General features: G+C 52.3%; 5 non-coding genes across 5 annotated transcripts; all 5 read left to right on the forward strand.

Moving 5' to 3' along the window:
- The first annotated feature begins 1,390 nt into the window (after nt 1-1,390).
- On the forward strand, nt 1,391-1,462 carry trnad-guc (transfer RNA aspartic acid (anticodon GUC)). The gene has a single exon. It is a non-coding gene; the product is annotated as a tRNA-Asp (tRNA).
- A 3,205-nt stretch (nt 1,463-4,667) lies between these two features.
- trnad-guc (transfer RNA aspartic acid (anticodon GUC)) lies at nt 4,668-4,739 on the forward strand. Its single transcript has one exon. It is a non-coding gene; the product is annotated as a tRNA-Asp (tRNA).
- A 3,206-nt stretch (nt 4,740-7,945) lies between these two features.
- Nucleotides 7,946-8,017, forward strand: trnad-guc (transfer RNA aspartic acid (anticodon GUC)). The gene has a single exon. It is a non-coding gene; the product is annotated as a tRNA-Asp (tRNA).
- Nucleotides 8,018-11,227: 3,210 nt separating this feature from the next.
- trnad-guc (transfer RNA aspartic acid (anticodon GUC)) lies at nt 11,228-11,299 on the forward strand. The gene has a single exon. It is a non-coding gene; the product is annotated as a tRNA-Asp (tRNA).
- A 3,205-nt stretch (nt 11,300-14,504) lies between these two features.
- Nucleotides 14,505-14,576, forward strand: trnad-guc (transfer RNA aspartic acid (anticodon GUC)). The gene has a single exon. It is a non-coding gene; the product is annotated as a tRNA-Asp (tRNA).

The following is a 14,576-nucleotide window of genomic DNA, read 5'->3' on the forward strand; positions in this document are numbered from 1 at the left end:
GGGTGAAGAGAGGGGCTGAGCTGTCAACTGATCACCACCTGGTGATGAGTTGGATTAGATGGCGGGGGAGGATGCAGGACAGACCTGGTAGACCCAAACGAGTAGTGAGGGTGTGCTGGGAACGTCTGGCAGAGTCTCCCGTTTGTCGAGTCTTCAACTCTCACCTCTGGCAGAGCTTCGCCTGCATCCCGGGGGAGGACCGGGATATTGAGTCCGAATGGGCCATATTCCGTGCCTCCATTGCTGAGGCGGCTGACCGGAGCTGCGGCCGCAAGGCGGTCGGTGCCAGTCGTGGCGGCAGGCCCCGAACCCGATGGTGGACACCAGAGGTCAGGGCCGCCATCAAGCTGAAGAAGGAGTCCTATCGAGCATTGATGGCTTGTGGGACTCCGGAAGCAGCTGACAGGTACTGTCAGGCCAAACGGTTTGCGGCTTCTGCGGTTGTCGAGGCAAAAACTCGGGTGTGGGAGGAATTCGGTGAGGCCATGTAGCGCGACTTTTGGTCGGCCTCGAAGGGGTTCTGGCAAACCGTCCGGACCCTCCGAAAAGGGAAGCATTGCCCAGTCCACACTGTTTACAGTGGAGACGGGGCCTGCTGACCTCGACTGGGGATTTGTTTTGGTGAAGTAGGTGCAGACACATCTATTAAAAAATGAAAATACAAAATATACAGTATACAGTATAAATATATGTACACGGTCTGTTTTTTGTTTGTTGTTCCGGAACTGCAGTCTGATTGTTTTTCCTAAGAGTCCAAACTGAGCGTTAATTTAACGCATATAGAGTGTCAAAGTGGCAGGATGAGGCAGAGGTGGGGTGTGAACAGTGTCGGGGGGGGGGGGGGGATTCCGGGACTTGTTGATGACGCTGACAGCAGACGGGAAGAAACTGTTCTTGTGGCGTGAGGTTTTGGTCCTGATGGACCGCAGCCTCCTCTCAAAGAGACTGTGTCCGGGGTAAAAAAAAAAAAAACTAGCAAGACAGCCTCAAGATCCAAAAGTGTTAAGGCAGTCCCATAGTGTCCCCACATCATGCCATGTGTCTATTTGCCTTGAGACATGAGTAAATTAGCTTAAATGCTAACATGCTAATGGTCATCATGTTAGCACCAAGCAAGAGAGTTTTTTTTCAGTCGGGTCTAAAAGTGGGGGCAATGTGAAGCTGTGTCTGTGCCACCTACTATGTTGCTGTGTCCCTGGTCCAGTGTGTTCTCATCTTGGGTTGGAATGTCCCCATGCTGGTAACGGGTGGGGAATACAGTCCGTTGATGAGGATAAGCGGGATGGATTTCAGTGGTTAAAGTCTCCAGCTACCATAAAAACGGTCATGGGCCACGAGCCTGTTCTGAATTCCCCTTTGGCCAATCGACACCACATCATCGCCGCAGCAGTCCTCGTTAGTATAGTGGACAGTATCTCCGCCTGTCACGCGGAAGACCGGGGTTCGATTCCCCGACGGGGAGTACCTCTTTTGTATGTCACAATGTCAACAAACAAACCCTTCTCATTAGAACAAAACCTCTCTTAATCTTCTTCTCAAGGTGTTCAGGTGTCTTGTACAATCTGACAGTCTTTTGCTGCCAAATCATTCCAGTCGTGGATAATGGAGCTGACCAGGAAAATGCCAGCTGTGGGATTTCAACCAGTGCCTCCTGAGCGTAAGGAACCTTAATCTGGCGCTTTCGATCACTCATCCACCCAACCTAAAACGGTGCCCTGATCAGGAAAAAAAACTGTGACCTTGTGAGGTTCACTGACAACAGAGGACACTCAAAAGGAGCCGCACAAAGCTGGGTACTTGGACAGATGTCAGCAGCAGAGTGGCGCAGCGGTAGCGTGCTGGGCCCATAACCCAGAGGTCGATGGATCGAAACCATCCTCTGCTATGGCTGTACTCCTTACGTGTCTTTTGAAGAGCTTGCAGATGTATGGTCTTTGTTACTTCGCTGACCTGGTCCAGTAAAGAGTTCACGCTTCCTTTACTGCTGTTCTCGATGCATTTATTGCTCTTGAGTGCATTCCCACGCCATTGCGGGACATTGAAGCATCGTGAAACACCGTAACTGTCCTCACTAGTCCATTGTCACTCTTATGGACTTGAAAAATCCCAGCCAGTTTCCATTCGTTTCGGGGAACCTCCTCCTTTTTGACGATCACCACATCTCCAACTTGCATGTTTCTTCTTGGCGTATGCCATCTTTGTCTCAGAGCAGTGTTGGTCAGATACTCCTTCCACCATTTGTTCCAGAACTATTCCGACAAATATTGCAATTATCTCCATCTCATTTTAGTATACAAGTCCATCCATCCATCCATCCATCCATTTTCCTCCGCTTATCCAGGTCCAGGTCGCGGGGGGCAGCAGTCTTAGTAGGGAAGCCCAGATTTCCCGGTCCCCGGCCACCTCCTCCATCTCCACCGGGAGGACACCAAGGTGTTCCCAGGCCAGCTGTGAGACATAATCCCTCCAGCGTGTCCTAGGTCTGCCCCGGGGCCTTTTCCCGGCTGGGTATGCCCGGAACACCTCACCAGGGAGGCGTCCGGGAGGCATCCGGACTAGATGCCCGAGCCACCTCAACTGACTCCTCTCGATGTGAAGGAGAAGCGGCTCTACTCTGAGCCCTCCCGGATGACTGAGCTCCTCACCCTATCTCTTAGAGTGAGTCCAGCTACCCTACGGAGGAAACTCATTTCAGCCGCCTGTATCCGAGATGTCATTCTTTCGGTCATGACCCAAAGCTCATGACCATAGGTGAGGATGGGAACAGAGATCGACCGGTAAATTGAAAGCTTTTTTAACCACGACGGTCCGTTACAGCGACCGCATTACTGCCGAGGCTGCGCCGATCCGTCTGTCGACCTCACGCTCCCACTTTCCCTCACTCGTGACCATACCTAAGATACCTAAACTCCTCCACCTGGGGTAGGACCTCATTCCCAACCCGGAGGGAGCACTCCACCCTTTTACGACTGAGAACCACGGCCTCTGATTTGGAGGTACCGAGTCTCATCCCAGAGGCTTCGCACTCAGATGCAAACCGTCCCAGTAAGCGCTGAAGGTCACAGCCCGTAGAGGCCATAAGAACCACATCATCTGCAAATAGCAGAGATGAGATTCTAAGGCCCCTGAAACAGATTCCCTCAACACCTTGGCTGCGCCTAGAAATTCTGGGATGTCCATAAGTGCACGTGGCACCAGGACACCCTTGGCTGCAGGTCTATGATCGACTTTGCAGTCGTGTCATCAGACCTGCGTCCGCATGTTCTGGACAGGCGGGTGAAGAGAGGGGCTGAGCTGTCAACTGATCACCACCTGGTGATGAGTTGGATTAGATGGCGGGGGAGGATGCAGGACAGACCTGGTAGACCCAAACGAGTAGTGAGGGTGTGCTGGGAACGTCTGGCAGAGTCTCCCGTTTGTCGAGTCTTCAACTCTCACCTCTGGCAGAGCTTCGCCTGCATCCCGGGGGAGGACCGGGATATTGAGTCCGAATGGGCCATATTCCGTGCCTCCATTGCTGAGGCGGCTGACCGGAGCTGCGGCCGCAAGGCGGTCGGTGCCAGTCGTGGCGGCAGGCCCCGAACCCGATGGTGGACACCAGAGGTCAGGGCCGCCATCAAGCTGAAGAAGGAGTCCTATCGAGCATTGATGGCTTGTGGGACTCCGGAAGCAGCTGACAGGTACTGTCAGGCCAAACGGTTTGCGGCTTCTGCGGTTGTCGAGGCAAAAACTCGGGTGTGGGAGGAATTCGGTGAGGCCATGTAGCGCGACTTTTGGTCGGCCTCGAAGGGGTTCTGGCAAACCGTCCGGACCCTCCGAAAAGGGAAGCATTGCCCAGTCCACACTGTTTACAGTGGAGACGGGGCCTGCTGACCTCGACTGGGGATTTGTTTTGGTGAAGTAGGTGCAGACACATCTATTAAAAAATGAAAATACAAAATATACAGTATACAGTATAAATATATGTACACGGTCTGTTTTTTGTTTGTTGTTCCGGAACTGCAGTCTGATTGTTTTTCCTAAGAGTCCAAACTGAGCGTTAATTTAACGCATATAGAGTGTCAAAGTGGCAGGATGAGGCAGAGGTGGGGTGTGAACAGTGTCGGGGGGGGGGGGGGGGGATTCCGGGACTTGTTGATGACGCTGACAGCAGACGGGAAGAAACTGTTCTTGTGGCGTGAGGTTTTGGTCCTGATGGACCGCAGCCTCCTCTCAAAGAGACTGTGTCCGGGGTAAAAAAAAAAAAGAACTAGCAAGACAGCCTCAAGATCCAAAAGTGTTAAGGCAGTCCCATAGTGTCCCCACATCATGCCATGTGTCTATTTGCCTTGAGACATGAGTAAATTAGCTTAAATGCTAACATGCTAATGGTCATCATGTTAGCACCAAGCAAGAGAGTCTTTTTTCAGTCGGGTCTAAAAGTGGGGGCAATGTGAAGCTGTGTCTGTGCCACCTACTATGTTGCTGTGTCCCTGGTCCAGTGTGTTCTCATCTTGGGTTGGAATGTCCCCATGCTGGTAACGGGTGGGGAATACAGTCCGTTGATGAGGATAAGCGGGATGGATTTCAGTGGTTAAAGTCTCCAGCTACCATAAAAACGGTCATGGGCCACGAGCCTGTTCTGAATTCCCCTTTGGCCAATCGACACCACATCATCGCAGCAGCAGTCCTCGTTAGTATAGTGGACAGTATCTCCGCCTGTCACGCGGAAGACCGGGGTTCGATTCCCCGACGGGGAGTCCCTCTTTTGTATGTCACAATGTCAACAAACAAACCCTTCTCATTAGAACAAAACCTCTCTTAATCTTCTTCTCAAGGTGTTCAGGTGTCTTGTACAATCTGACAGTCTTTTGCTGCCAAATCATTCCAGTCGTGGATAATGGAGCTGACCAGGAAAATGCCAGCTGTGGGATTTCAACCAGTGCCTCCTGAGCGTAAGGAACCTTAATCTGGCGCTTTCGATCACTCATCCACCCAACCTAAAACGGTGCCCTGATCAGGAAAAAAAACTGTGACCTTGTGAGGTTCACTGACAACAGAGGACACTCAAAAGGAGCCGCACAAAGCTGGGTACTTGGACAGATGTCAGCAGCAGAGTGGCGCAGCGGTAGCGTGCTGGGCCCATAACCCAGAGGTCGATGGATCGAAACCATCCTCTGCTATGGCTGTACTCCTTACGTGTCTTTTGAAGAGCTTGCAGATGTATGGTCTTTGTTACTTAGCTGACCTGGTCCAGTAAAGAGTTCACGCTTCCTTTACTGCTGTTCTCGATGCATTTATTGCTCTTGAGTGCATTCACACGCCATTGCGGGACATTGAAGCATCGTGAAACACCGTAACTGTCCTCACTAGTCCATTGTCACTCTTATGGACTTGAAAAATCCCAGCCAGTTTCCATTCGTTTCGGGGAACCTCCTCCTTTTTGACGATCACCACATCTCCAACTTGCATGTTTCTTCTTGGCGTATGCCATCTTTGTCTCAGAGCAGTGTTGGTCAGATACTCCTTCCACCATTTGTTCCAGAACTATTCCGACAAATATTGCAATTATCTCCATCTCATTTTAGTATACAAGTCCATCCATCCATCCATCCATCCATTTTCCTCCGCTTATCCAGGTCCAGGTCGCGGGGGGCAGCAGTCTTAGTAGGGAAGCCCAGATTTCCCGGTCCCCGGCCACCTCCTCCATCTCCACCGGGAGGACACCAAGGTGTTCCCAGGCCAGCTGTGAGACATAATCCCTCCAGCGTGTCCTAGGTCTGCCCCGGGGCCTTTTCCCGGCTGGGTATGCCCGGAACACCTCACCAGGGAGGCGTCCGGGAGGCATCCGGACTAGATGCCCGAGCCACCTCAACTGACTCCTCTCGATGTGAAGGAGAAGCGGCTCTACTCTGAGCCCTCCCGGATGACTGAGCTCCTCACCCTATCTCTTAGAGTGAGTCCAGCTACCCTACGGAGGAAACTCATTTCAGCCGCCTGTATCCGAGATGTCATTCTTTCGGTCATGACCCAAAGCTCATGACCATAGGTGAGGATGGGAACAGAGATCGACCGGTAAATTGAAAGCTTTTTTAACCACGACGGTCCGTTACAGCGACCGCATTACTGCCGAGGCTGCGCCGATCCGTCTGTCGACCTCACGCTCCCACTTTCCCTCACTCGTGACCATACCTAAGATACCTAAACTCCTCCACCTGGGGTAGGACCTCATTCCCAACCCGGAGGGAGCACTCCACCCTTTTACGACTGAGAACCACGGCCTCTGATTTGGAGGTACCGAGTCTCATCCCAGAGGCTTCGCACTCAGATGCAAACCGTCCCAGTAAGCGCTGAAGGTCACAGCCCGTAGAGGCCATAAGAACCACATCATCTGCAAATAGCAGAGATGAGATTCTAAGGCCCCTGAAACAGATTCCCTCAACACCTTGGCTGCGCCTAGAAATTCTGGGATGTCCATAAGTGCACGTGGCACCAGGACACCCTTGGCTGCAGGTCTATGATCGACTTTGCAGTCGTGTCATCAGACCTGCGTCCGCATGTTCTGGACAGGCGGGTGAAGAGAGGGGCTGAGCTGTCAACTGATCACCACCTGGTGATGAGTTGGATTAGATGGCGGGGGAGGATGCAGGACAGACCTGGTAGACCCAAACGAGTAGTGAGGGTGTGCTGGGAACGTCTGGCAGAGTCTCCCGTTTGTCGAGTCTTCAACTCTCACCTCTGGCAGAGCTTCGCCTGCATCCCGGGGGAGGACCGGGATATTGAGTCCGAATGGGCCATATTCCGTGCCTCCATTGCTGAGGCGGCTGACCGGAGCTGCGGCCGCAAGGCGGTCGGTGCCAGTCGTGGCGGCAGGCCCCGAACCCGATGGTGGACACCAGAGGTCAGGGCCGCCATCAAGCTGAAGAAGGAGTCCTATCGAGCATTGATGGCTTGTGGGACTCCGGAAGCAGCTGACAGGTACTGTCAGGCCAAACGGTTTGCGGCTTCTGCGGTTGTCGAGGCAAAAACTCGGGTGTGGGAGGAATTCGGTGAGGCCATGTAGCGCGACTTTTGGTCGGCCTCGAAGGGGTTCTGGCAAACCGTCCGGACCCTCCGAAAAGGGAAGCATTGCCCAGTCCACACTGTTTACAGTGGAGACGGGGCCTGCTGACCTCGACTGGGGATTTGTTTTGGTGAAGTAGGTGCAGACACATCTATTAAAAAATGAAAATACAAAATATACAGTATACAGTATAAATATATGTACACGGTCTGTTTTTTGTTTGTTGTTCCGGAACTGCAGTCTGATTGTTTTTCCTAAGAGTCCAAACTGAGCGTTAATTTAACGCATATAGAGTGTCAAAGTGGCAGGATGAGGCAGAGGTGGGGTGTGAACAGTGTCGGGGGGGGGGGGGGGGGGGATTCCGGGACTTGTTGATGACGCTGACAGCTGACGGGAAGAAACTGTTCTTGTGGCGTGAGGTTTTGGTCCTGATGGACCGCAGCCTCCTCTCAAAGAGACTGTGTCCGGGGTAAAAAAAAAAAGAACTAGCAAGACAGCCTCAAGATCCAAAAGTGTTAAGGCAGTCCCATAGTGTCCCCACATCATGCCATGTGTCTATTTGCCTTGAGACATGAGTAAATTAGCTTAAATGCTAACATGCTAATGGTCATCATGTTAGCACCAAGCAAGAGAGTTTTTTTTCAGTCGGGTCTAAAAGTGGGGGCAATGTGAAGCTGTGTCTGTGCCACCTACTATGTTGCTGTGTCCCTGGTCCAGTGTGTTCTCATCTTGGGTTGGAATGTCCCCATGCTGGTAACGGGTGGGGAATACAGTCCGTTGATGAGGATAAGCGGGATGGATTTCAGTGGTTAAAGTCTCCAGCTACCATAAAAACGGTCATGGGCCACGAGCCTGTTCTGAATTCCCCTTTGGCCAATCGACACCACATCATCGCAGCAGCAGTCCTCGTTAGTATAGTGGACAGTATCTCCGCCTGTCACGCGGAAGACCGGGGTTCGATTCCCCGACGGGGAGTCCCTCTTTTGTATGTCACAATGTCAACAAACAAACCCTTCTCATTAGAACAAAACCTCTCTTAATCTTCTTCTCAAGGTGTTCAGGTGTCTTGTACAATCTGACAGTCTTTTGCTGCCAAATCATTCCAGTCGTGGATAATGGAGCTGACCAGGAAAATGCCAGCTGTGGGATTTCAACCAGTGCCTCCTGAGCGTAAGGAACCTTAATCTGGCGCTTTCGATCACTCATCCACCCAACCTAAAACGGTGCCCTGATCAGGAAAAAAAACTGTGACCTTGTGAGGTTCACTGACAACAGAGGACACTCAAAAGGAGCCGCACAAAGCTGGGTACTTGGACAGATGTCAGCAGCAGAGTGGCGCAGCGGTAGCGTGCTGGGCCCATAACCCAGAGGTCGATGGATCGAAACCATCCTCTGCTATGGCTGTACTCCTTACGTGTCTTTTGAAGAGCTTGCAGATGTATGGTCTTTGTTACTTAGCTGACCTGGTCCAGTAAAGAGTTCACGCTTCCTTTACTGCTGTTTTCGATGCATTTATTGCTCTTGAGTGCATTCACACGCCATTGCGGGACATTGAAGCATCGTGAAACACCGTAACTGTCCTCACTAGTCCATTGTCACTCTTATGGACTTGAAAAATCCCAGCCAGTTTCCATTCGTTTCGGGGAACCTCCTCCTTTTTGACGATCACCACATCTCCAACTTGCATGTTTCTTCTTGGCGTATGCCATCTTTGTCTCAGAGCAGTGTTGGTCAGATACTCCTTCCACCATTTGTTCCAGAACTATTCCGACAAATATTGCAATTATCTCCATCTCATTTTAGTATACAAGTCCATCCATCCATCCATCCATTTTCCTCCGCTTATCCAGGTCCAGGTCGCGGGGGGCAGCAGTCTTAGTAGGGAAGCCCAGATTTCCCGGTCCCCGGTCCCCGGCCACCTCCTCCATCTCCACCGGGAGGACACCAAGGTGTTCCCAGGCCAGCTGTGAGACATAATCCCTCCAGCGTGTCCTAGGTCTGCCCCGGGGGCCTTTTCCCGGCTGGGTATGCCCGGAACACCTCACCAGGGAGGCGTCCGGGAGGCATCCGGACTGGATGCCCGAGCCACCTCAACTGACTCCTCTCGATGTGAAGGAGAAGCGGCTCTACTCTGAGCCCTCCCGGATGACTGAGCTCCTCACCCTATCTCTTAGAGTGAGTCCAGCTACCCTACGGAGGAAACTCATTTCAGCCGCCTGTATCCGAGATGTCATTCTTTCGGTCATGACCCAAAGCTCATGACCATAGGTGAGGATGGGAACAGAGATCGACCGGTAAATTGAAAGCTTTTTTAACCACGACGGTCCGTTACAGCGACCGCATTACTGCCGAGGCTGCGCCGATCCGTCTGTCGACCTCACGCTCCCACTTTCCCTCACTCGTGACCATACCTAAGATACCTAAACTCCTCCACCTGGGGTAGGACCTCATTCCCAACCCGGAGGGAGCACTCCACCCTTTTACGACTGAGAACCACGGCCTCTGATTTGGAGGTACCGAGTCTCATCCCAGAGGCTTCGCACTCAGATGCAAACCGTCCCAGTAAGCGCTGAAGGTCACAGCCCGTAGAGGCCATAAGAACCACATCATCTGCAAATAGCAGAGATGAGATTCTAAGGCCCCTGAAACAGATTCCCTCAACACCTTGGCTGCGCCTAGAAATTCTGGGATGTCCATAAGTGCACTTGGCACCAGGACACCCTTGGCTGCAGGTCTATGATCGACTTTGCAGTCGTGTCATCAGACCTGCGTCCGCATGTTCTGGACAGGCGGGTGAAGAGAGGGGCTGAGCTGTCAACTGATCACCACCTGGTGATGAGTTGGATTAGATGGCGGGGGAGGATGCTGGACAGACCTGGTAGACCCAAACGAGTAGTGAGGGTGTGCTGGGAACGTCTGACAGAGTCTCCCGTTTGTCGAGTCTTCAACTCTCACCTCTGGCAGAGCTTCGCCTGCATCCCGGGGGAGGACCGGGATATTGAGTCCGAATGGGCCATATTCCGTGCCTCCATTGCTGAGGCGGCTGACCGAAGCTGCGGCCGCAAGGCGGTCGGTGCCAGTCGTGGCGGCAGGCCCCGAACCCGATGGTGGACACCAGAGGTCAGGGCCGCCATCAAGCTGAAGAAGGAGTCCTATCGAGCATTGATGGCTTGTGGGACTCCGGAAGCAGCTGACAGGTACTGTCAGGCCAAACGGTTTGCGGCTTCTGCGGTTGTCGAGGCAAAAACTCGGGTGTGGGAGGAATTCGGTGAGGCCATGTAGCGCGACTTTTGGTCGGCCTCGAAGGGGTTCTGGCAAACCGTCCGGACCCTCCGAAAAGGGAAGCATTGCCCAGTCCACACTGTTTACAGTGGAGACGGGGCCTGCTGACCTCGACTGGGGATTTGTTTTGGTGAAGTAGGTGCAGACACATCTATTAAAAAATGAAAATACAAAATATACAGTATACAGTATAAATATATGTACACGGTCTGTTTTTTGTTTGTTGTTCCGGAACTGCAGTCTGATTGTTTTTCCTAAGAGTCCAAACTGAGCGTTAATTTAACGCATATAGAGTGTCAAAGTGGCAGGATGAGGCAGAGGTGGGGTGTGAACAGTGTCGGGGGGGGGGGGGGGGGGGATTCCGGGACTTGTTGATGACGCTGACAGCTGACGGGAAGAAACTGTTCTTGTGGCGTGAGGTTTTGGTCCTGATGGACCGCAGCCTCCTCTCAAAGAGACTGTGTCCGGGGTAAAAAAAAAAAGAACTAGCAAGACAGCCTCAAGATCCAAAAGTGTTAAGGCAGTCCCATAGTGTCCCCACATCATGCCATGTGTCTATTTGCCTTGAGACATGAGTAAATTAGCTTAAATGCTAACATGCTAATGGTCATCATGTTAGCACCAAGCAAGAGAGTTTTTTTTCAGTCGGGTCTAAAAGTGGGGGCAATGTGAAGCTGTGTCTGTGCCACCTACTATGTTGCTGTGTCCCTGGTCCAGTGTGTTCTCATCTTGGGTTGGAATGTCCCCATGCTGGTAACGGGTGGGGAATACAGTCCGTTGATGAGGATAAGCGGGATGGATTTCAGTGGTTAAAGTCTCCAGCTACCATAAAAACGGTCATGGGCCACGAGCCTGTTCTGAATTCCCCTTTGGCCAATCGACACCACATCATCGCAGCAGCAGTCCTCGTTAGTATAGTGGACAGTATCTCCGCCTGTCACGCGGAAGACCGGGGTTCGATTCCCCGACGGGGAGTACCTCTTTTGTATGTCACAATGTCAACAAACAAACCCTTCTCATTAGAACAAAACCTCTCTTAATCTTCTTCTCAAGGTGTTCAGGTGTCTTGTACAATCTGACAGTCTTTTGCTGCCAAATCATTCCAGTCGTGGATAATGGAGCTGACCAGGAAAATGCCAGCTGTGGGATTTCAACCAGTGCCTCCTGAGCGTAAGGAACCTTAATCTGGCGCTTTCGATCACTCATCCACCCAACCTAAAACGGTGCCCTGATCAGGAAAAAAAACTGTGACCTTGTGAGGTTCACTGACAACAGAGGACACTCAAAAGGAGCCGCACAAAGCTGGGTACTTGGACAGATGTCAGCAGCAGAGTGGCGCAGCGGTAGCGTGCTGGGCCCATAACCCAGAGGTCGATGGATCGAAACCATCCTCTGCTATGGCTGTACTCCTTACGTGTCTTTTGAAGAGCTTGCAGATGTATGGTCTTTGTTACTTCGCTGACCTGGTCCAGTAAAGAGTTCACGCTTCCTTTACTGCTGTTCTCGATGCATTTATTGCTCTTGAGTGCATTCCCACGCCATTGCGGGACATTGAAGCATCGTGAAACACCGTAACTGTCCTCACTAGTCCATTGTCACTCTTATGGACTTGAAAAATCCCAGCCAGTTTCCATTCGTTTCGGGGAACCTCCTCCTTTTTGACGATCACCACATCTCCAACTTGCATGTTTCTTCTTGGCGTATGCCATCTTTGTCTCAGAGCAGTGTTGGTCAGATACTCCTTCCACCATTTGTTCCAGAACTATTCCGACAAATATTGCAATTATCTCCATCTCATTTTAGTATACAAGTCCATCCATCCATCCATCCATCCATTTTCCTCCGCTTATCCAGGTCCAGGTCGCGGGGGGCAGCAGTCTTAGTAGGGAAGCCCAGATTTCCCGGTCCCCGGCCACCTCCTCCATCTCCACCGGGAGGACACCAAGGTGTTCCCAGGCCAGCTGTGAGACATAATCCCTCCAGCGTGTCCTAGGTCTGCCCCGGGGCCTTTTCCCGGCTGGGTATGCCCGGAACACCTCACCAGGGAGGCGTCCGGGAGGCATCCGGACTAGATGCCCGAGCCACCTCAACTGACTCCTCTCGATGTGAAGGAGAAGCGGCTCTACTCTGAGCCCTCCCGGATGACTGAGCTCCTCACCCTATCTCTTAGAGTGAGTCCAGCTACCCTACGGAGGAAACTCATTTCAGCCGCCTGTATCCGAGATGTCATTCTTTCGGTCATGACCCAAAGCTCATGACCATAGGTGAGGATGGGAACAGAGATCGACCGGTAAATTGAAAGCTTTTTTAACCACGACGGTCCGTTACAGCGACCGCATTACTGCCGAGGCTGCGCCGATCCGTCTGTCGACCTCACGCTCCCACTTTCCCTCACTCGTGACCATACCTAAGATACCTAAACTCCTCCACCTGGGGTAGGACCTCATTCCCAACCCGGAGGGAGCACTCCACCCTTTTACGACTGAGAACCACGGCCTCTGATTTGGAGGTACCGAGTCTCATCCCAGAGGCTTCGCACTCAGATGCAAACCGTCCCAGTAAGCGCTGAAGGTCACAGCCCGTAGAGGCCATAAGAACCACATCATCTGCAAATAGCAGAGATGAGATTCTAAGGCCCCTGAAACAGATTCCCTCAACACCTTGGCTGCGCCTAGAAATTCTGGGATGTCCATAAGTGCACGTGGCACCAGGACACCCTTGGCTGCAGGTCTATGATCGACTTTGCAGTCGTGTCATCAGACCTGCGTCCGCATGTTCTGGACAGGCGGGTGAAGAGAGGGGCTGAGCTGTCAACTGATCACCACCTGGTGATGAGTTGGATTAGATGGCGGGGGAGGATGCAGGACAGACCTGGTAGACCCAAACGAGTAGTGAGGGTGTGCTGGGAACGTCTGGCAGAGTCTCCCGTTTGTCGAGTCTTCAACTCTCACCTCTGGCAGAGCTTCGCCTGCATCCCGGGGGAGGACCGGGATATTGAGTCCGAATGGGCCATATTCCGTGCCTCCATTGCTGAGGCGGCTGACCGGAGCTGCGGCCGCAAGGCGGTCGGTGCCAGTCGTGGCGGCAGGCCCCGAACCCGATGGTGGACACCAGAGGTCAGGGCCGCCATCAAGCTGAAGAAGGAGTCCTATCGAGCATTGATGGCTTGTGGGACTCCGGAAGCAGCTGACAGGTACTGTCAGGCCAAACGGTTTGCGGCTTCTGCGGTTGTCGAGGCAAAAACTCGGGTGTGGGAGGAATTCGGTGAGGCCATGTAGCGCGACTTTTGGTCGGCCTCGAAGGGGTTCTGGCAAACCGTCCGGACCCTCCGAAAAGGGAAGCATTGCCCAGTCCACACTGTTTACAGTGGAGACGGGGCCTGCTGACCTCGACTGGGGATTTGTTTTGGTGAAGTAGGTGCAGACACATCTATTAAAAAATGAAAATACAAAATATACAGTATACAGTATAAATATATGTACACGGTCTGTTTTTTGTTTGTTGTTCCGGAACTGCAGTCTGATTGTTTTTCCTAAGAGTCCAAACTGAGCGTTAATTTAACGCATATAGAGTGTCAAAGTGGCAGGATGAGGCAGAGGTGGGGTGTGAACAGTGTCGGGGGGGGGGGGGGGGGATTCCGGGACTTGTTGATGACGCTGACAGCAGACGGGAAGAAACTGTTCTTGTGGCGTGAGGTTTTGGTCCTGATGGACCGCAGCCTCCTCTCAAAGAGACTGTGTCCGGGGTAAAAAAAAAAAAGAACTAGCAAGACAGCCTCAAGATCCAAAAGTGTTAAGGCAGTCCCATAGTGTCCCCACATCATGCCATGTGTCTATTTGCCTTGAGACATGAGTAAATTAGCTTAAATGCTAACATGCTAATGGTCATCATGTTAGCACCAAGCAAGAGAGTCTTTTTTCAGTCGGGTCTAAAAGTGGGGGCAATGTGAAGCTGTGTCTGTGCCACCTACTATGTTGCTGTGTCCCTGGTCCAGTGTGTTCTCATCTTGGGTTGGAATGTCCCCATGCTGGTAACGGGTGGGGAATACAGTCCGTTGATGAGGATAAGCGGGATGGATTTCAGTGGTTAAAGTCTCCAGCTACCATAAAAACGGTCATGGGCCACGAGCCTGTTCTGAATTCCCCTTTGGCCAATCGACACCACATCATCGCAGCAGCAGTCCTCGTTAGTATAGTGGACAGTATCTCCGCCTGTCACGCGGAAGACCGGGGTTCGATTCCCCGACGGGGAG

This window comes from Doryrhamphus excisus, chromosome 2 (genome assembly GCF_030265055.1).
Source record: "Doryrhamphus excisus isolate RoL2022-K1 chromosome 2, RoL_Dexc_1.0, whole genome shotgun sequence".
Classification (NCBI taxonomy): domain Eukaryota; kingdom Metazoa; phylum Chordata; class Actinopteri; order Syngnathiformes; family Syngnathidae; genus Doryrhamphus; species Doryrhamphus excisus.